Below are 22699 nucleotides of genomic sequence, written 5' to 3'. Positions count from 1 at the left end.
ATGCACAACCCACGGTGCTTCCTGAGAAGGCTCACTGCCCATGTGCTAATGCACTGAGAACCCCCAAATTCGGGTGAACAAACTGTTAAAAACTCAAAGTTGCCATGATAAGTATGATTCTGTGTAGAATGAATAAAAGAGCCTTTCAACAATTTGTTATGTGTCTTTTTAACTGGGGTAGCTGGCATTGTTGCGGCTGCATCCCCCTCAAACTCAAGTCTATGTACCACAAAGCCACTTACTGCAGACACGTGTGGCTCTCTGATGGCTTTATTTCATTTCAGATGAGCGGGAGCCCGTGAACCTGGGGCCCTGTTTTCCCGAGAAAGTGTGCCTGCGATTCTCAAAGGCGAGCTCAGCCTGAGCTGCGGCCTTTCAAGGGGGCCTCAAGATCAGAGGGAGCTTGGCCTTCTCAGAGCCCCCTGAGCTTCTGCGGAAAGGAGGCTGTTAGCGCAGGCTGTACGTGACATCGTTTGGAAGAATGCCTCCTTCAGTTTGAAGGAATTCTCCTTGGTTGACTTGTTGTTTGCATTAGTGGAGGCAAGTTAGATTTTATGTATAATCTTAAATTCAGCAATAATTTGGATATTTCCCTTAACCAGAGCCATTGGGGTACAGTCTTTTTTCATTCTTCATAGAGTGCGTTGGCATAACTTTTACTGTGTTCTAGGTCCAGTTGTTGATGTAGTTACTCCTCCCTCCTAGGCTGTCGGCTCTTTGGTGGCAGGCTGTTCATTCACTTGGCGGGTGTTTTGGGGGCGTCTGCTGTGTGTGGGTGGAGGGCCTGGGGACACGGAGGGCGGGATGGGTATGGCCCTGCTCTCCAGGGGCTCTTACTGCAGTGGGGGGACAGAGCACACAAGTAAAGCAGTAGGGGGTGACACAGCTCGTGACACGCGCCATGGAGGAAATGCCGCGGGGCGTTGCCGTGTCCTGGCCTGCCACCTGTCCTCCGCAGCAGGTGGTCCAGCGCCTGGCATTTCACGGTGTGGAGTTGATCTGTTCTCTGGCCGTGACTTTACCAGCGTGGGGACGTGAGTGGCGCGGCCCGGGATCTCACGTGAGCCTCCGTGGCAGCTGAGGTGCACACGCCCTGTTTGGGAGCATCTCCCCCGCCTCTGGCCTTCTCTTCCTGTCCACGGTGCTGTCCCTCCGTCGGGTCCCTGCGCCCCCCACCCCCCTGCGTGAGACGCCGATGCACAGCTGTCTCCACGGCTCCCCTTCCCGCTAAGGAAGTCCAGCTCTGGAGCCTGTCGCCGGGGCCACGGAATCAGGGTCCTCACCGCCTCTTGTGCAGACGCCCGTGCCGCTTCCCGGCTCTGCCTCCTGAGGCCCCTCCCTCACGTCGCCTGCTTTCCCGTCACCGTGTGCTCTGTTCTGCGTCTTCCCAGGCCCAGTTGGGATGCCACGTCTCCCCTGCTCACGCCTCCCCGGGGGTCAGGGATCCTGTGCTCTTCTGAACCTTCTGTGTCTGCCCCTTGTCCCTGCTTACTCTCCAGCTGGCCGGTTCTTTGTTCACAGGCACCGCCATGTGAATTGCATCTCCCTGGAGATAAATCAGGTCAACAAATGTTATCAATGAACAAGGTCGATAAACAGAATGAGTGAGTCAGCGCATCCGTGGACGAGTGCATCGGCGCCCTCTCCCTCCAGACTCTGCGGGTGGTTCTTGGTTTCGTCTTCACCTGCCAGCCATCCCCACGTTTTCCTGCGTGTACAAGTGCTCAGTACAAGTTAATACAATCAATTGGTATTTCCACCAGTAGCGTTTCTGTTACCAAAAACTCCTACTCACAGAATTATGAAAAAAATCAAAGATCCCTTCAAGCTAAAAGAATGTTATGAGATTGAAAATTTTTCTTTTGCCAAAAGGACATTATGAAAACAAGGGTCACTAAAGATACAGAAATTTCCGTTCACTCTTGGGCTCCTTACCCACACCACCACTGCCGTTTTCCCGTGTTGCCGACAGGCCCTTTCCCCTGGGGATCAGAGACCCGCGTTGTTACAGGAAGAGACCAGTAGCTGCCCGGCCCCCCCGCTGTCCTGTTCCCAAGAGCGTGCCTTCCGCCTGGGGGTGCACGTCTGTGAGACTGGAAGCCCTGATTGGGGGTGTGCTTGGGGTGGGGTGGGACGGAAACAGAGCCTGTTGCTGCCGAGAGAAGGTCGATCCGTGTCACTGGGGTCCCTCTCAGGGCCGGAGGTTGACAGTTGAGCGTGGCCCAGTGGTGCCGTCTTGCCTGACCAGGGGGCAGCGCGCGGTCCTTGCTTTGTCCTTGATCTGTTACCCTTGTCTGCTGACAGCCCATCCACCCACGTGTGCCCGGGGCTGTGGGCTGCGGGTCTTCAACCGCGTCACAGAATTGGGCACTCTGACAGGGTATAGTCCGTGACCTTGCATTGAACATTGTTTATATTAGAATTAAACATTCCTACTGCTCAGCCAGTCTGATCATAGCATTCGTTCTTTTTGCCGGGCCGAGGAGTTTCATGAATTTACAGTCTTGAGTTGTGACACTTCTCTGGCCAAAGCAGGATTTTTCCCTACATTGGAGCCCAAATCTATGTAATGGAGTCTCCATCACCAAAGTGTCAGGGTTTCAAATTTAAAACTCCCAAGTTGAGCGATGCAGCAGATTAGACAGTAGAACGGTTCCAGTTTGCTCATACAGAAGGGACTATTTTTGATTACCAGCTAAGCTTCTAATTACGTGAAGGGGTTTATCGCAGGGCGCGTGCCCAGTGGGTGATGGACGTAGTCGTAACCGCAGTGTTGGTCCCCTCCCTGCCCTCGCCGTTCCCCAGCAGGGCCGGCGCTCTTCCCCACACCTCGTGCTGAGTGAGGCCACCGTCCAGCCCGCGCTGGCGATCCTGGAATCCCGTGATGGTCCCAGCGCTGTTTAAACTGAGCAATTTCCCCTTTCCAGTTAGCGAGGAGGCCGTGGGAATCCCGCCCCCAGCAGACGGAAAGCTCGGTGAGCTTGTGCGGCAGTCCCACGGGGCCGGGGACAGGGGAGTATTTCTTACGCACGAGGTCCTGCTTTTCTAGAGCTGTTGCCGTGCAGGGAGGTTAGGGACCAGGGTTCCTCCCTCCTCTCCACATGCAGTCAGAGGCCCCGGTGCCCGGCCCGTCCAGAGCGGCGGCGACACCGAGGGGACCAGCACAGCCTCTGGGCCCTGCCCTTCCCGGCCCGCCCTCTGCCCGCAGGCCCCGTGTCTGTCGGGTGGACGTGTTCTCCTCAGCGGGCTGTTTTCAGATGAAACGGCCCCGGCACCAGAGGACGCGCCGTGGAAACTCAGGAGCGACACTGGGTCCGTCCGTCCGTCGATGGGGGCGGTGTCCCGACTGCCTGGTGGGCACCCGCGTCCTCACAGTGTCCTAGGGTTTTGCGCTCATCAGCCTGCCTGTTCCTTTATCCACTGATGCTCTCTGTCTCCTGCACACGGAAACACGGGCAGGACATTTTCTGCTCTCTATTTGCCTCAGACAGGTTTTGCGATATTTCACAGCAGCAGTTATATCCCTGTGTGGTTTTCTCCTGACCAGGCTGAGTACCTTCCATTCTTTTTAAGTTTATTTATTTCTTTTTATTTATGGCTGTGTTGGGTCTTCATTTCCGTGCGAGGGCTTTCTCTAGTTGCGGCAAGTGGGGGCCACTCTTCATCGCGGTGCGCGGGCCTCTCATTATCGCGGCCTCTCTTGTTGAGGAGCACAGGCTGCAGACGCGCAGGCTCAGCAGTTGTGGCGCACGGGCCCAGTTGCTCCGCGGCATGTGGGATCTTCCCAGACCAGGGCTTAAACCCGTGTCCCCTGCATTGGCAGGCAGATTCTCAACCACTGCGCCACCAGGGAAGCCCCTTCCATTCTTTTAATAGTTTCCTGTATCTGCCCATCCGCCCACCTGCCCACCTGCCCAGTCTGGCAGAGGCTGGCTAGCACTGGCCCCACCCACTGAATGCCAGCGGGTCCCCTCACTCTAATCATTCTGACCCCCAAACACCCTGCAAGCTTCTCAAACCATTTACAGTACCACCACCGTTGGGCACTTTTTCTCTAGGGTTATTTACCTGTGGAAAAGACAGACTTTAGTTAAACTATCCCAATGGCTTAACCAACATTTTTTCCCCTATTGCTAAAATAACTGCATTGTGAAAATGGATGTTCCCTTTTTACCCTGTACCTTTCCATGGAGAATAAAGAGTGACAGCTTCCTACCCCACCAATCACACCCCGGGGCATTCACGGTTCTCCTCTGAGCAGTGTTCTCTGTGTGCAGGTCTACACAGACGTGCCGCGGTGGAGTTTTCCTTATAAATGGAGTTGTTGGTAAAGATGGGATTGTTTTACAAATTGCTTTTTAAACAGTCATATGGCAGAACAGCATTTTCAAAGAACTTATTTAAATCATCCCCTAAAGCTTTTCTATGATCTAAGAAGACAAGTGAGATTATTTTTAATTAAATGTCTGCTTTTACGTCCTGTGCCTTTATATTTGGTTGTGGTCTACTTGGGACTCCTGATCTACTGGCCGGGGCTGTGGTGGTCAGCGCCTTTTCTGCCCCCCCCCCCAGGCGCCCCTTGGGTTAGCCTGTGCACTTGTCGTCCTCCCTGGCACTCTGAGGGCTCTCTGGGGTCACCTTCCTCAACGTGGTGTCCCCGGGGTACAGGGCCTGGCCCCTGAAGGGAGGTGTCGTGGATAACGTGGGGAGGAGGGCTGGGTGCAGTGTTACTCGTGCCAGCGTTACTGTTTGTTTGTGATTAGAAGATAAACGCAAGACAGAGAATCTAGTCCGGTTTTTGATGAAACAGTTTGGTTTACATTCCGTTATTTTAAATAACATTTAAATGTTGCCATGGTGAGTCCCCAGCGGTCCTGGCTCCCAACCCTGCAGGGTGGGGGGGGGAGGCTGTGTGGGCCCTGCCCCGCCCTGGGGGGCCCTGTGCTGCGCCGCCCTCCCGCCTGGAGCATCTTCACGGGTTGTGTCAGAATGGGCCCACCCCCCAGGTCCCAGGGTGCTGCAGAGCCACTGCCGCGGCCACAGCCACAGCCACGTTGTTATTTAGGCCTCACCTCCGTCTGCTGCTGGCCTGGATCTGTCTGCTCTCCTGTACCTGTCAATGGATCATTTTTTCCCTTTGGGTCATGTTTCTTCCTTTGAACCCTGGGATGGCCCGGGAAGCCTCACTTCCGTGGGTCTCTCTCAGTGGTCTTGGCTGACGGCCTTTCTTCCGGCCTCTCCGCTGTCACTGAGTCCCACCTGGCGTGGGCTCCATGGCCGCCGGCCTGAAGCCCAGACTCCTGGGGCCTGTGCAGAGTGGGGCGGCTCCGTGTTTGGGTTTCCTCCCCTCCTGGTCGCCCCCCACCCCGACCCCCGGGCTGTCCCAGGCAGTGAGTGAGCTCTGGTGGCAGGTGTGCACCCTTGGGCCAGAGGGTCTTGACCCCGAGAGCTCGTCCCTGCCCCGTGGTGTGGGCTCTCTGGGGGGTTAGTAGCTTAGCCTCTATCAGACCGAGCCTGTACCACACCTGCCCTTTTGTTCGTGGTTTGGTCCAGCTGGGCCCCCTCGGAGCCACCAGTGCCCCCCGCCAGGGGCAGTCACCGTGTTTCCTGCTCTTGGGCCCGTCCCTCGGCTCTGACTGTGCTGCCCTCTGTACTCCCCTAAAAAAACCACGGGGGGTATTTATCTCATTCTGACAATAAGGGTCATTCCGATTCTCTTGGCTTTTCGAAGACAGATTAGCATAGGGGCTCTCTGAGTTAAATGCCATTACTTCGTTACATCCAAGAGTACCAAATGGCCCATTGTGAGAAATGACACCGATATTTCCTGGGATAAAATAATAAGCCAGCTAAACAGACGAAGAAAACTCACCCAGTCTCCTGCCCACAGCCCGCGGCAGCTCGCACCCTGCGGACCTGGGCTGAGGCAGCCCCGCTGCTCGTGACCCAGGAGAGGAGCCTGAGGTCTGGGGAGGGCTTTAGTCCCCTGCTTGCCTTTTCTTATAGCTGAGGAAGTTATCTCAGTGCTTTGAAGGCCCTTGAAAGAGAGTGCGTGGATGGAAGACCTCCAGAGGAGCCCTCTGATTATTGTTGACTGACTCGGTTCCCTGAGAACGGAAAATCAGTCCAGCTCTGCTCTAGTTTGGGGGGGATGCTGAATCGAGTTTCCCAGCGAGGAGGTCTCCGCCCTGACGAGGTGACTTGCACTCCTGTCTGCGAACTTGATCTTGCAGCAGGAAGGGCGTCGTGACGGGCGGGACCCGGTGCTGGGCGGCCCTTACAGCGCAGGGCAGTGAACCCCGGGGAGATGTGGTTTCCCCATCTGTGAACTGGCGGCGATGACACCTCCCGCCTCGGCTGCCACGAGAAATTCCGGAGCCAGACAGGCCATCCGCAGAATCAGGTGGGCCTCCATCCCAGAGTGTGCTCAGGGCGTGTGGGCCTAGGGTGCCTGCTGGGACCGCAGAGTTCCGAGGCCGGGCGCCTTGCTGGGCCAGCCCGGCGGGCAGAGCGGTGCCCAGTGCAGGAGGGAGGCCCCCAGCCCCGGAGTGGGGCAGCTGGGCTGGTGCAGGTTCATGGGCGCACTCGGGCAGAGGGGAGCTCAGGGCTGGCCCCGGTGCACTCTTCATCCCAGTCCCATGTCACAGGGAAGGGGACAGGGCCGCCTGGGTCTGCCTGCCAGGGCCTTGGCTGAGCACACAGCCTGGGTTCGAGTAACCCACCCCTCCCCCATCATCTGGGTGACTGTCTGGAACCTAAATGTTTTCGTTTTCCATTTATAAGGTGTTTTCCCCTTTAACCCACCAGCTTCTTGGGGGCGTTTGTTCCTCCTCATCTCTGTGCCCAAGGGTCCGGAGTTTAGGGACACAGGGAGGGCCTGCTGCCTCTCGTCACTTTGCCCCGACGTGGGGATGACCCAGTGACCACCGAGGGGCGGGGGATAAACACAGTGTGGCCCGTCCATACAGTGGAAAGTTATTATACCATAAAAAGGAGGGAAGCACTGTCACAGGCTATGACACGGTGACCCTTGGAAACATCGTGCTCAGTGAGAGAAGCCAGACACGAAAGGCCACGTGTCCTGTGATGCCACTGAGGTGAGATGTCCACACAGGCACGTCCACGGGGGCAGGACGCAGCCTGGCGGCTGCTGGGGGCTGGGAGGGGCAGGGGAATGGGGAGTGACTGCTAATGAGGCCAGGGTTTGTTTGGGGTGATGAAAATGTTCTGGAATTAGATCGTGGTGATGGTTACCCAACCCTGTGAATACACTAAAGCCCACTGAATGGTACACTTTAAAAGGGTGAGTTTTACGGTATGTGCATTGTATCTCAATAAAATAACCCTCCAAACCAAACCAAACCATCAGAAACTCGTTGCGTGAATGAGGGAGGAGATGAAGGAAGGCAGGTAAGAGTGCTGGTTTCCTTTGCCCAGAAGGACAGACGTGCCTCCAGGGAGACGCGGTGATTAGGAGTTGGATCTGCTGTGTGGTCTGCACGGCCGTGAGGCTGTGCCCGGTTGGATGTGTGTCCGGGGCCGTGGCCTCCTCTCTGGGCTCCTGAGGCCCCCCACAGAGGCCCCAGCTGGTTGGTTCCCTCACGGGGTGCTGGCCTGGAAGGACCCTCCCTGTTTTTACTTTCTGATTTCCGCTGTGAAGGGAGGACGGAGTGGGAGGGTGTTCCCCGGGCGGCTCTCCCAGCCCAGCACCTGGTGGGAGTCAGGCCGTGTCGGGCTGCTGCTGGGGAGGCGATCGAAGCCCGGGTGTGAGGTGTGCGCAGGTGTGGAGGGCTGGCCTGCTCTGTGGGAGCGGTTACGAGCCCGGGCTCCGGGACGGATGGCGGGTCCATACCCTGACCCCACTCCTTACCAGGCCGTCACCGGGCCGGCTCGTTGTTCCTCTGTACCCCATTTCCCAAGGGGCGCAACGGTGGCCGCAATAGAGTTAATGCATTTAAAACATGAAGAAGAGTGCCTGGCATCTAATAACCACTCAGTAAATGTTAGCAGTTATCATTGTTATGATTATTGTCATTTTTACCTGCTTAAAACTTTCTAAATATATTCCGGGCTGAAATGTTTCTTTTCGTAAAGAACATTTTCCTTGCAAAGTTACCATGCACCTTTGCAAAATACAACAAAAGTAAATAAAATTAAAAGAATACGATGCACAATTTTTAAAACATTTATGAGTGTTATGCTGGATGATAGCAATTTTTATAAGGATCTAAAGTTAATTTCTTCAAATGTCTGATAAGCCATTTCAATTAGGCATCTGTTTTGCATTTTAAAGCTTTTAAGTTATGCTTTCTCATTAGATTTTTTATGCTTGGAGGAGGAAATTATTTAGAGCACCATTGTCTATTCTTTCTTTCAAACACATCTGTGTTTTTGCTTTCTTGGTATTTGCTCATAGCATAGAAGTATTTACGCAGTGTGGTTTTGGGAACTCTCACCTTGGAAACGGGTTTTTAGAGGGGTTATTACTGAATGAATATGTGAATATATGAGAAGCATAATTTTAGAAATCTTAGGAAAAAACGTTCAGACCTCAGTTAGGAATAAGTAATAAATTGATATTTTAGGTCCTCTCTTATGAGGATGTGAAATGCCTGAGAAGCAATGATTTACAATATGTTAATTATGTTAATTGGAGAGGATTCAGAATATTAATTATCTGCAACTAATTAGGTATCAAAATGGAGACCCATTAAATGATGCGGTGGAAGATGCCAAGTCATCTAGCTGGAGCGAGGAGAACGGGGCGGGGGCGGGGGCGGGGAGGTGGGTCCTGCCCGCAGAGCGCACGCAGAGCGCACTTCCTCGTTCGCCCCGTGGGCTAACGGCTCCGTGTCTTCCCCCCGCCCCGCGGCACAGATGACGAGGACGTGGACACCGCCGACGTCTCCTGCGTGCCTGCAGACGCGCTGCGCAACGTGGAGGCCGACACGTACTGGTGCATGAGCCGGCTGCTGGACGGCATCCAGGTGAGCGCCCGGAGGCAGCGCCGCCCCGCCCCGCGGCGTCCCTCGGGCGGAGTTCATGCTCCTCAGGGTGACTGTGTGTCTGCGGGCGCACACGCGCCTCTGGAGCCGGTTGGGGGGCACAGTGCGGGGCTCGGAGGGACCAGGCCCCCCCCTGCAGAGTCCGATCCCCGCGGGTATTCCACCCCCCTGCCCCCCCCCCCAGCTCCACTCGGCCGCCGGTGACTGTGGTTCTGCCCCCCCAGCACGGGGGGTCGTTGACGGGCCGCTTCACTGTCTGCGTGAACTGTGTTCAGAGGAACCCGCCTCTTAAAGGGCATCAGATTTGGGGCTTCCCTGGTGGCGCAGTGGTTGGGAGCCTGCCTGCCAATGCAGGGGACACGGGTTCGAGCCCTGGTCTGGGAAGATCCCACATGCCGCGGAGCAACTGGGCCCGTGAGCCACAACTACTGAGCCTGCGCGTCTGGAGCCTGTGCTCCGCAACAAGAGAGGCCGCGACAGTGAGAGGCCCGCGCACCGCGATGAAGAGTGGCCCCAGCTCGCCGCAAGTAGAGAAAGCCCTCGCACAGAAACGAAGACCCAACACAGCCATAAAAAAAAAAAAAAAAAAAGTAACAAATGTTCAAGTACAATTGGGGTCTTTAAAAAAAAAAAGGGCATCAGATTCAAGGCCTTGGCTCCGCATCCGTGACACCGGGGCCCGTCAGCCGCCAGCCGCCAGCCCCACCATCCCCGCCCGCCTCGGGTCAGGGATCTCGGCGCTCGAGGACCAGTGACGCTGCCGGGTCCCAGAGGGAAGCGTGAGCTGGGGGGCATCCTGCCCCCCGTGGGTGGGGCTTCTGCTGGACCTGGTGTCAGCTGGGCCCCTGGCTGGGATTCTCCCTGGAAAGCCAGAGTCTTCCGGGGCCTGGGATGGTTTTATGGCATCATCCATTCCCCTAAATCAGGGGGAAACTCAAACACAGTGCCTGGGGAGGAAGACGTTGGCAGGTCAAGAGCAGGAGGACGGGCTGGAGCCTTGCGTGTGGCGGGAAGTGGCCGCGGTAGGTAGACGGCCCTCGAGCCAGCTGTGGGCCATTTTAGGCTTGTCTGGTGCCCACACAGCTTTCCCAGACGCTGGCCTGGGGCCGGGGCTGCACCCGCTCTGGGGCGGGAGAAGGGATTTAGGGCCGAGCTCCCGGGCTCACCGCGGGGTGAAGGGGAGAGGTGTGAGCGCTGCGGCACAAGGCATAAACCACGCTCCGCCGACACGCCTGCGGGGCAGACTGGGCCCTGGAGGGGGACCGTGAATTTGCCAACAGAGGAGGGGAAGAGCCCGGGGCAGGGTTTTGGTCTGAGGTTCGTTCTGGTCACTCACGGGAGGACGGTCCAAAGACGGCCGCCACAGGACGGAGGCTGTGCGGGGGCCTTGGGTTCTGCCAGGATCCCTTTGTCCCAGGTAAGGAGGGCCCTTCCCCCTGAAGAGAGAGGACTGGCGTTGCGGATGCACTCGTCACAGGCGTTTCCCGCCAGCTTTGGCTTTTCCTGAGCTGTTGTCATAGCAGGCATTCCTGATGCCGCCCACTGGAGAGGCCTCAGCTAAGCTGCCTGATTGGAAATGGTCCAAGCAAGGCTTTTCTAAGATGTCATCTAAAGACTGACTGAGGCCCTGAGGTTTAATTTGAATAAATCAGCTAGGACGATTCTGTTGAAGAAAACTGTGTGGGTTCTCATTCCCCTTGATAACTTAGGAATTGACAAAGAGAACGCAGAAGCCCTTTCTGGAGTTGAATAATAGAAAGCTTGTATCTGAGAGCCCATCAGAACGCCTCCTTACTGATTTTGTATCTTGTAAAGAAAAATGTGCCTGCTGGCGACAGATTTTGGCCCCAGCATCAATTCATCATTTCCCTACTCTGCTAATGTTTTCATATTTTTCAGTCTTTCTCCCAAAACTTAAGACTCTTTTCCTCCTTGGAAAGGAGATTGAATCGTAATCTGAAACTTTTTATAAATTTCAGATGTCACTTTTCTGATCATGAGTGATGGAACTTCTGCTATTTAAATACAAGATTGTCCGGCTTCTATTTGTAAATAAAATCAGCTGTACAATGAAACTGATGCTGGCTTTTCATTTTTCACCCGAGATTTGTTGTCTGATGAAATGGTTTCTTGACAGGGGTGCTGCGTGGAAGGCATAATGCTTCTCTGGCGTGTGTGTGTGTGTGTGATTACCACGCACGCCAGGCCAACGGCAGCCGTCTGTCTTTCTGTCACATGCTCACGACTGATTCCACGTGATCCTCACGTGAGCAAGCGTTCAGCGATGCCCATTACCAGCATCCAGGGAGTCTGGGGGGGCTCTTCTGTAATTCCCTTAGATGAGGCCATCCCCCGTGACCCTGTGCGAGCTCCGTGGGGGACTTTTCAGCGTGTGCAAGTACTGTCGCCATTGTAGTTTGGATAAGTGTGAGGCTATGAACTGACTTAAAATCAAGAGGAAACATGGACCAGGTGTCATAAACCCATTGTATGCTATTATAAATAACATATTTTTATGATAAATGAATATTTTCCAAAACAAAAATGTTTAGTGAGAAGAAAGGCATGGTTTTACTTTACGTGCCTTGACAGAAGACAGCTGAATTCTCATATGTGTTTCCCCAGTCAACCTGTTGTAATATGTTTTTTTGGTTGAAGTATATGAAGAAAACCCAGCCTCTCACAGGTATGTAGTTGGAAAAGGGAGAAGTATTTTAACAGCCCTTTCAGATGATTGTGGATGTTTTCCCTTTAATGCTGTACCACAGCCGAACAGATGGTAGTTTCTTAAAGGTCACTTGCAGTGTGAATGTGAAGCCGTAGCAGTGAACATTTTGTGCTCAGTCACAGTAAAATCCATTGACCTGTCTTGTACTTGGAATAGATCTTTTACAAATGCATGGTTCTGTCACATCAGACACTGGTCATTGGAAAATCCTGGATGCCTGAGGTATGTAGATCATCTAAACATTGGTGCGTTTCATCGTACAGTATCAAAAAATCACCTTTGTGAGTGTTACCACCATTCTCATAAGGAACTGTCAAGCCCAGAGTGGTGGATAAAAGTTCTCTAAAATTCAGATTTTGGCTTAAAAGTGCAAATATTATTATTGGCAGCAAACACTGTGAATTGGTTCCCTTGAGGTGACAGGGTAACTTTGTTCATTTTTGAGAAAATTTCTGCCAGATACCCAAGTTTGAATAACCAGTTTGCCTGTTGGTCATTCTTTCAAGTACGTTTTCTCTTGGAAAATGTATCCAGTTCTGCTCTCAGCTCAGAGAATTGCACCAAAAATTGCTTTTCTGGAAGAAATCAATGTTTTTGGGTTCACGTCTCCAGAGCTTTACATGTTCTTCCCATTTTTCCCATAGAATACTGAAAAGATGTTTATCAAGGGTCAAGATTTAACCCAATACTAATCATAAGATTAGGAACTTTTCCTGTGTCACCCAGGACATCCTTAAGTGAAGTGAAACTCTCTCTTTTTAAACCACGAATGTGTGGCGTTGAATACGGTTGTGAATGCTGCCTTGGTCCGTGCCGCGAGCCAGCACTTCTACTTGCCACCACTTCTGTAGCATGACAGCAAATGCCAACACGGCGACAGAGGTAGATGATGCCCCAGTCTCATTATGAATGCAGTTTGGACCTCACAGGCTGCTTGAAAGGATCCCAGGGAGCCCAGCGGTTGGCTGAGCACCGTGGGCGCTGCAGCCCCGCAGGGAGAGATGCTCGCAGGGAGAGGCCCCCAGGGTGAGCTCACAAGAGGAAAAGTACAAGACGGAGAAAGTGCGCCACGAGTGAACGTCGGCTGGCACTGGGACTGGGGGAGCTGTGCCCGGGGACTTGGGATCCTACAACAGTGGATCTTTCTGCCCGTGTCCTGCTCCTTGGATCCTGGGCATCGTGAGTTGACTGCATGTCCAGGGGCCATTGGGAACGTGAGGTGGAGGGCCCTGACGTGGGCTTTCCCGTCTCGTTGAAAGGATAGAGCCACACTCGGGTCTCATAATGAGGTCGATTGTCCTCAGGTATGACGTGAGGAGTCCAGCCAAAGACTTAAGGGGGAATTCCCTGGTGGTCCAGTGGTTAGGACTTGGCACATTCGCTGCCATGGGCCTGGGTTCAATCCCTGGTCGGGAAACTAAGATCCCACAAGCCACGCAGCGTGGCCAAAAAAAAAAAAAATTTGGTGGGCCATTATTTCTTCCAGTGGTTTCACGGATTGTGTCTTTCTAATGCCGCCTTTGGAGGTGATTTTTGGTTAGGTCACCAAAGGCCAGTCCAGCTGATGGGCTGCTGCTTTACAAAGGACCGCCTTGCGACAGGCCAGCAGGACCTGGGCCTTGGGGCCGAGGAGGAGAGTGCCCGTGGACTTTCTGAGGAAGGAAGCTGCTCGAAGGCTCTGCTGCGGCGCCGGGCAGGGCAGGCCCAGGTCCCAGTCCAGGTGGGCGAGCCCTTCTCTGGCTTCTCGGGGATTGTTCTTGGGCCTTTGCCCGCCTTCTCATTTCACCAACGACATGACGCCAGGGTTGTCGGGGAGCTCTCACCTCTTGAGTTACGGCTTCCATACTTGCCCGCCCTGCAGTCGTACTGTTACTCTCAGATTCATTACTTAGCAGGACAGCCTCTTTGAGTAGAAAAGAACTGTTGCCTTTTATAATTAGTCATTTACGTTTTCTTTCCTTGGGGAAGAATGACTCAATTCTAAGAACTGGTTGCTGGTGTGGAAGGGATGGGAATACTGGGGAAAGTGACGATATTATCTTGGAACTTGCCAGAGAAAAGGCTGGAAATGTGGTGGTGTAGTGACTGGCAGAGAAAGGCCGGGAACGACCAGACCTGTGACTGGGGGCTGGAGGGGACACTGTCTTGCGGGGGGCGGGGTGGTCCCTCAAATACAGCTGCTGTGAGTTAGCCAGGGGGAGAAAAGGGACGACGTATCACAGGGAACCAGAGCCTGCACAGGGAGCCCTTGGAGAAGGTTCTGCTCCTAAAAGGAGAGCGGCCCGAGGCACGCTCAGAAGGTGGCCCAGGATCTTCAGAAGGAGCCAGAACCTCGATCTGTTGCCACCTCTCAACCAAACTCCAAGGAAAGAGAACAGAGGGCCGGTGCGTTGCTTGGGAAGGTGGTGGAGAGGATGCGTACGTGGCCTTGACGTGGCTTTTGTTGTTTGCATCAGGAGTCTCCACCTGGAAAGGGCAGCGGAGCAGCAGGAGGAGGACGCAGAGCCAGACATCGTGCCCAGCCCGCGGGTGGACGGTGGATGGCCGGAGCGCCCGCTCCACGTGGCGCTTTCCCGTTTCACGTCCAGATGCGTCACGCGCGGGGTGGAAGCACCTTCAGAGCTGTGATGTTAGAGCTCCAGTCGATAACAGTGAGGACTCTTGGCAACATTTTAGAAACGTTTATTAAATAGACAAGAATGTGTGGGTTACTGGGCTGAAGCAGAAGATTCATTAAGAGTGAGTTATTGTGCGCCAGTGTAAAAATGAAGATTAAAAAAAATTCAATTTACAGTAGCATTGAAAACAGTGAAATCCATGTCGTTGCCTGGATGAATCGTTCATTCCTCTTAATTACAAAGCAGTGCTCCATCGTGTGACTCTGTCACAGTTTGGTTAAACATCCTCCAGCTGGTGGAAGCCAAGGCTGTTTCCAGTCTTCGGCCGTTAGGAGTGAAGTTTCCGTGAGCACTCATGTAGTCGTCCTCTTGTTGACGTGTATTTCTTGTCTCTTGGGTCAATACGTAGGAGTGGACTTGCTGGGTGATGGCGTAGGGCTATACTTAGTTTTTATGAAAAACATCCAGATCTTCTCCCCGAATTGGTTACGCTATTTCATAAGCCCGTCAGCAGTGAGGTCTGGTTGCTCCACGTCCTCACCAGCGTTGCACAGCCCTGTTTTCATCTCTGCTGGTTAGCAGTTGTGTGTGTGTGTGTGTGTGTGTGCGCGCGCGCGCGCGCATGCGTGTGTATCTATGTATCTGTATTGTTGGGCTGCACTCCACAGGCTTGCAAGGCCTTTACTTGCCCAGCTTTAAGAGTGAAGAAAGAGCCTGGAGTCAGCAACAGAGACATCAGCGGTTTAATGGACGGGGGAGCTTAGCTCCTGGAGCAATGCCTCACCACGTGCGGCGGGCGGTGGGCAGGACATAGCAGCTGTCTTCACTCCCGGGAGAAGGGGCCGTTGCCAGTTTTAGGGGGAATTGACCTCAGGTGGGCTTGTCAGTTACCAGGGAAACCAGCAGAGAGGCATGCCCCTCATGGCCCCTTTGATAAGAACAGTCACTAGCTGGGGCCTGGGGCAAGTATGAAGGAAGGTCAGTCACATGAGCAGGTGTAGGTGAAGCAGGCGCTGGTCCAGCAGGGATGTACAGAGAGCAAGAGAACAGCCATCCTGAGTGGCCTGACCATACGGTGTCTAGATATCTATATCTGTATAGCTATATCCATATCGAGAGAGGGAACGAGAATATTTTTTCCCAAGTTTGTGGCTTGTCAATTTACACTTTAAAAAAAAAATTTATTTATTTATTTATTTATTTATTTATTTTTGGCTGCATTGGGTCTTCGTTGCTGCACGCAGGCTTTCTCTAGTTGTGGCGAGCGGGGACTACTCTTCGTTGTGGTGCGCGGGCTTCTCATTGCAGTGGCTTCTCTTGTTGCGGAGCACAGGCTCTAGGCGTGTGGGCTTCAGTAGTTGTGGCACGTGGGCTCAGTAGTTGTGGCTCGCGGGCTCTAGAGCGCAGGCTCAGTAGTTGTGGCGCATGGGCTTAGTTGCTCCGCGGAATGTGGGATCTTCCCGGACAAGGGCTAGAACCTGCGTCCCCTGTGTTGGCAGACGGACTCTTAACCACTGCGCCACCAAGGAAGTCCCTCAATTTACTTTTAAAAAATGTCTTCTGCTGAGCAGAAAATTTTAATTTTGATGAATTCTAATTTATTATTTTTTGTGGTAATGGTTGTCTGTGTCCTAATCAAAAAGCCTTTTCCTACACCCAGCATACCAGGGTATTCTCCTATGTTTTTCTTCTAGAAACTATAATTTTAGTTTTTACTTTTAGGTCTGTCATCTAGCTTGACTTAATTTTTCTGTATGGTGTGAGGAAGGCCCCATGGTTCTTTTTTAAAATATAGATTTCCTAGTTAACACAGCACCATTTGTTGAAAACAGTTTTGTTATGTTTCCAGAGTAGATTGCTTTGGCACCTTTTCTGAAAATCAAATAACTGTATACATGTGTGTCCATTTCTGGACACTCTATCATGTTCCATTAATCTATTAATGGGTTGTTATACCAGTACGTACTGTCTTCACTACTGTAGCTTTTCTTGGAGTTCGGTAAAGTCCTCCAAGTGTGTTCTTTTTTAAAAAAAAATTATCTTGAGTATTTTTGGTCCTTTGCATTTTTATATAAAGTTTATCATTAGCCATTTCCTACCAAAAAAGCCTTACGGCCTGGGATTTAGAATGGAATTATAGGGCTTCCCTGGTGGCTCAGTGGTTGAGAATCTGCCTGCTAATGCAGGGGACACGGGTTCGAGCCCTGGTCTGGGAAGATCCCACATGCCGCGGAGCAACTGGGCCTGTGAGCCACAATTACTGAGCCTGTGCGTATGGAGCCTGTGCTCCGCAACAAGAGAGCCCACGATAGTGAGAGGCCCACGCACCGCGATGAAGAGTGGCCCCCGCTTGCCGCAACTAGAGAAAGCCCTCTCACAGAAACGAAGACCCAACACAGCCATAAATAAATAAAAATAAATAAATAAATAAAAAAGAAAGGCAAGTAGCTTTAAAAAAAAAAAAAAAGAATGGAATTATATTTTGAATCTATGTGTCAGTTGTCCCAGAATTAACAGTATTAACAGTGTTAATTTATTCTAATCTGTAAGCATGGTATAGTTTTAAATTTATTTAAATGTTCTTTAACTTACCCTAATAAACATTTTGTAGTTTTCAGTGTATGGGTTTTGCTCATCTTTTGTTAAATTTATTTCTAGATTTTTTTTTTTTTTTGATGCTCCTTTAAATGGTATAGCTTTCTTGGTAAATTTTGTTTTTTTGATTTTTACTGATAGTTTGTACAAATACAATTGAGTTTTGTAAACTGACAGTTTTTCAGTTCCTATTGTTGTGTAACAAATTACTCCAAAACTTCCTGACTTAGAACAACTGTTTTATCATTCTCACAGATCCTGTTGGTCAGGATTTCAGTCAGGACACACCACGAATCTCTGTCTGTGCACCACGGTGTCTGGCACCTTGGTGAGACGGCTTGAAATCTGGCACAAGTTGATGCCTAGGGACTGGAATCATCTGCAATCTCACTCTTTTACGTGTGTGGTGCCTGGGCTTGGACGACTCTAAGACTGAGACTGTAGATTGAGCTGCCCACACATGGCCTCTCCATGTGGCTTAACATCCTCATGGCACAGTGGCCTTAGGAAAGTCAGACTTCTGACATAATGGTTCAAGGCTCCCAGTAAGACTTCCAGAAAGCAAGTTGTTAGTTGCATTTTTTCATGACTGAACCTCAGAAGTCGCATAATATCACTTCCACTCTACTCTTTTGGGTAAAGAAGTCATAAGCCTACTTTAAAGAGAGGGAAATTAGACTCCATCTCTTGATGCAGGAGTGCCCTGGTCACATAAAAGAATATATGGGATAAGAGATATTGTTGTGGAAAATATATGCCACACCTCGTTTCTTGTAATCTTGCTAAATTCACTTATTAGTTTTAGGAGCTTTTGGGTAGATGCTTTAGGATTTTCTATGTGCATAATCATGTCACCTACAAATAAACAAAATTTTACTTCTTTCTAGGTAATATGTGTGGCTTTTATTTCCTCTTCTTGCCTTATTGCATTGTCAAGGACCTCAAGTACAATGTTGAACGGAAGTGATGAGAGCAGACATTTTTACCTCCTTCCAGGTATTGGTGGAGAGGGTGAAACATTTAGGTGCTCACCATTAACTTTGATGTTAGCTGTTGACTTTTCGTAGATGCCCTTTATCAGGGTGGTTTTGACAGTGCAAATTCCACAGACAAGGAGTCTGTATTTTTAATAAACATTCTGCCTTATTTTGGTAGGTCTTTTTCTTTACATTTGAGGAATACCAGTATATAAAGGGCAAAGAGATTGAGGATAGAATTTGTAAGACTTGGTGGAAGAAGAGCTGGAAGACAGATCATAGTTTGCTGAGACTTTTAAATAATTATGAATCAGTATTTTGCCAAATGCTTTTTCTTGTGTTGAGATGGATGGTCATATGATTTTTCTGACTTACTCTATTAATGTACTGAAGGACATTGATTAATTTTTAATGTTAAGCCAGCTTGCATTCCTGAGATAAGTCCCACTTTGTCGTGAGATGTTAGTCTTTTTATATGTTTCAGGATTCTCTTTGATATTTTATTTTATTGTATTGTATGTAATATATTTTAAAAGAGTTTTATATCTCTGTTCATGAGGAATACAATTGACCCTTGAACAACACAGGTTTGAACTGTGCAGGTCCACTTACACGTGCTTTTTTTTTTCCTCAATTAAATACGGGTAGTACTGCATGATCCAGGGTTTGCTGAATCCACAGATATAGCACTGCAGATACAGAGGGCTGACTATGCGACTTGAGCATCTATGGATTTTGGTATCCATGGGGGCTCTTGGAACCAACCCCCTTTGTATACCAAGGGATGACAGTATTGTCTTCCATTTTCTTTTCTTCTGTGTATTCTCTTTTTCTGTTTTGGCATTAGGGAAATGGTGATTTCATAAAATGCTCCTGTGATTTCTGAAAGAGTTTGTGCAAGATTGGTATTGTGTTTTTCTTAAATACTTGATAGAATTCAACAGTGAAGCCATCTTGGCCTGGAACTTTCTTTGTGGGAAAGTTTTAAGTACAAATTCAGTTTCTGCTCTGGGTAGGGCTCCAGATTTTCTATTTCTTTTCTTGTCAGTTTTGATAATTTGTGTATTTTAAAGAATTTGGTCATTTTAAACAATTGTAATTTATTGACATACTGTTGTTTACAATATTCCCTAATTCTTTTAATGTCTGTAAGAACTAAAGTGATGTCTTCAATTCCTAAAATTGGTAGTTAAACTAATTGATATGTGTCTTGAGATCTGTCACATAGTCTATCTTGATGAATGTTTCATGTGTCCTTGAGAAGAATGTGTGTTCTGCTTTGTTGGGGAAGTTTCTGTAAATATCAGTTAGGTCATGTTGGTTGATATGTAGTGTTTTTCCTGTGTTCTCTACCCTTACTGATTTTCCATCTGCTTTTTCTATCAACTGCTGAGTGAGGACTTCTGGAATTTCCAACTATAATGGTTGATTTGTCTCTTCTTTTAGTTTTGTGAGGTTTTGCTTCATGTTGTTTGAATCTTGGTTATTAGATACACACACATGTAAGATGATTGTTTTATTGATGAATTTATATGCTTATTGTTATGAAATATTCCTCTATTTCTGGTTATATCCCCTGTCCTCGATTCCAGTTCCTCTGATATTAATATAGCCGTTCCATCTTCCTTATGATTAGTATTTCCTTGGTATGTCTTTTCCATCCCTTTGCTTTTAATCTGTTTGTGTCTTCTTATTTAAAGTACTTTTCTTGTAGACAGCTTATAGTTGGATTTTGCTTTCCTACCCTTTTAGTGTGTGTTTAGTTCATTTACATTCAGTAATTATTTATATGGCTGGGGTTTACACTGCCATTTTGCTATTTATTTTCTATTCATTTCATCTTATTTCCTCCCTTTTTCCTCCCTTCTTTTGCATGCATTGGGTACTTTTTAAATTAATGGACCCTGTCTTTTAGGGCAGTTTCAGGTTTACAGAAATATTGAGCAGGAAGTACAGAGAGTTTGATATACTCTGTTGCCACCTCTTCACACACACAAGGTTTCTCCTGTTATTGACATCTTGTGTTCGTGTGGTGCCTTTGTTACAGTTGATGAGCCAATATCCATATGTCATTATTAACTAAAGTCCATAGTTGACATTGGGGTTCCCTCTCTGTGCTGTACATTCTGTGGGTTTGGACAAATGTATAATGACATGTATCCACCATTATGGTATCACACAGAGTAGTTTCACTGCCCTAAAAATCCTCTGTGCTCCACCTGTTCATCCCTCCCTCTCCCTGAACCCTTGACAACCACTGGTCTTTTCACTGTCTCCATGGTTTTGCCTCTTCCAGAATGTCATTTCCGTGGAACCACACAGTGTGTAGTCTTTTCAGATCGGCTCTTTTCACTCAGGGAGACTTTCTTATTATTCTTGTTAGTTTTCACTCTGGCTTATGGGCCATCTCTCCTCTCCCCACCTTTCTTTCAGTTAGTGGTTACTTTTTATAGCACGTATTTATAACTTACCTAGACTCCCTTCAAATACTGTTGATCTTGGTGAGACAGCAGTGAGTGGTGGCTTGAAGCGAGATCTTAGTTCCCTGCCCAGGAAGTGAACCTGGGGAGCCTGGGTGAAAACCAGGAACCCCAGCCACTAGACCAGCTAGGGCTAGAGGCTAGAAGCAAAGCTGCCGTGGCGTTTGCCCCCGTTGAAAAATGCATTTCTCACGGAGGCAAAAACTGTAAAAACAGGTACAAAGTTAATTATTAGAGACACAGCACAACAAGTGGGAGAGCACACAGAGAAACAGTTGCTTAGTTAAGACAGAAGCAGGGCAGAGATGCACACGGGGAGAGAAAGGGTGTGGGCGTCCCCCCATAATGAGGAGGAGCCCAATAAAGAGGCGGTGAAGTCATTCATATAGGGCAGTTCTTCCGGGTTTTTGTTTACCTTTGGCCAATCATCTGGTTTCTTCTTCCACACGTGACCTGCCGTAGGCCCCTCCCCAGCATGCGTGCGCAACTTTTTTCCAAGATGGGGTTTCAGCCCAGAGGCCTGTGGGACGGCCTTAGCATCACCTGTTATGGGGTGGTGCCCCCTCCTTTTTGACCCCCAAAGGAGGCTTACTGCGCGTGTGCAATCGGGGAGGTTTCCTTGACCTCAGGAATGGTCATCTTATCTCTTTACTCCGGCAGACCTCAGCTCCTGCTATTAACTTTGGCCTTGGAGTGTCTGGGGAAACAAAGCTCCAATTTACTCCGCTTGTCAGACTCCAGCTGTCCAGCCCAGGGGCCCATCTACCTCTACCTCACTGGTACACCACCTTCTGCTGCTGGCAGGCCCGTGTCTGAACGCAGGCATTCAGCATTTCCCGTTTCCCCCGCGGTTTACAGGAGGAGCACTGGCCGCTCTGCCAGGGCTGGGGGAGCCTTCAGCCTTCACCACGTCCCATGTCCGATGTCACCGGGGAAGCTGGGGAAGGGGTGGGTCGGTGGGCGGGTGGGCTCACCTTTGGTGTGGACGCTGTCTGGGCTCCTTGAGAGATAACAACTCATTTCACACCTCCAGCGCCTTGGGAAGGAGCCGTTCCTCATCATTTTACAGATGAGGAAAGAGAAGATCAGAGAAACTCGGCTCGCGGGTGGGAAAAGAGTTGGCTTGATAGATTTTTACAATGCTCTTCCATCTGCGAAACATGCCACGGAGCTCTGTCCTTGTCCTCGTCCTTCTCCCCTCTTCCCAGAGACCGTGGCGAAGACGTGGAGGGTGTGAGTTTACCCACTGCCTCTCAGCTTGGAAGGACAGCTAATGTGATCGATGACACGATCAAGGTGCAGAATGAGTTCCACTGACTGCAGTTCCGGCTGAGAGCCAATCAAACAAACGAGCTCACAGGAATAAGTGAGAAGCCCTACGTTCAAGTTCACAAAACCAAGCAGTACAGTTCGTTGAATGCAGCCTGGACAGCCTGGGTTGACTGCGTCGCCAGTGGGATGCTCTCATGGCTCTCGTGCCCAGATTCTGGCTTTGGTCTTGTAGCTGACCTCTCGCATCCTCGCTGGCCCCTTCTGTTACGCCCCACCTTGCGGCCAGAGTCATCTTTTCCAAATGCAAATCTCGTAACCGTGGTGGCTCCCCATTTCCGTGTCAGTAGCTTCCTTCTGTAGCTTTGCTGGGGTCTCACCCTTCGCTCCCCCGTGGCCTTCCAGCCTCCGAATGGTCTTCTCCCGTCAGCCCCAGCTTCCTTGCGGCCCCTCCCGCCGCACTGGCCTTCATTCACGCCTGGAGTGTGCCTAGCTTCCTTCTCCCTGCGTCTAGGCCCGGGCCTCACGTCCTCTGCACGCAGAGGTCAGGTCAGGTCCTCAGGTCAGGCCCCCGTTCTGTGCCGTGACGGCTGTGCTCCCCAGGGCACAGCGAGCCCCCATGCGCATTTGCGTGGCCTGCGTGATGAACGTTTGCTTAACGACCAGACCGTCATCTCTGGACAGAAGGCCCGTGCTGTTCTCCTGCCCAGCTGTGTTGGGAGGCCTAGGACTGCCCCCGGGCCCCGTGACTCCCAGCATGTAGCTGTGCTCCCGGCCGTGATTCCTCCCAGCGCGGTCGTGTGAGGCGGCAGCGGCCAAGGGAGAAGGCCCAGGGGGACCCAGGCGCCAGCTGCCCGGAGTCCTGCCCTGGTGGAGTCGCAGGAGACGCCTAACTCCCCAGCGACGAGTTGGCACCGTCTGCCAGGAGCTCGGTAGAGGCTCTGCGCCCGGGGTCTGTACCGAGGCTCTTCACATAGGTACCTCTGCCTGGCACAGACCGGCAGGAAAGCAGGAGCTCGGCGTAAAC

The 22699-nt window shown here is 50.9% G+C and overlaps 1 long non-coding RNA gene across 1 annotated transcript in view; it reads left to right on the top strand.

Moving 5' to 3' along the window:
- Positions 1–8871: 8871 nt before the first annotated feature.
- Positions 8872–22699, top strand: part of LOC309622117 — a 55331-nt gene continuing 41503 nt past the window's right edge. The window contains exon 1 of the long non-coding RNA XR_014240525.1: positions 8872–8987. This is a non-coding gene — a long non-coding RNA (uncharacterized lncRNA). The remainder of the gene's footprint in view (positions 8988–22699) is intronic.

Source organism: Balaenoptera borealis (assembly GCF_965194805.1).
Source record: "Balaenoptera borealis genome assembly, contig: HAP1_SCAFFOLD_1585, whole genome shotgun sequence".
Lineage (NCBI taxonomy): Eukaryota > Metazoa > Chordata > Mammalia > Artiodactyla > Balaenopteridae > Balaenoptera > Balaenoptera borealis.
Note: the sequence above shows the minus strand (reverse complement) of the source record. Positions and strands in the feature narration are given on the sequence as shown.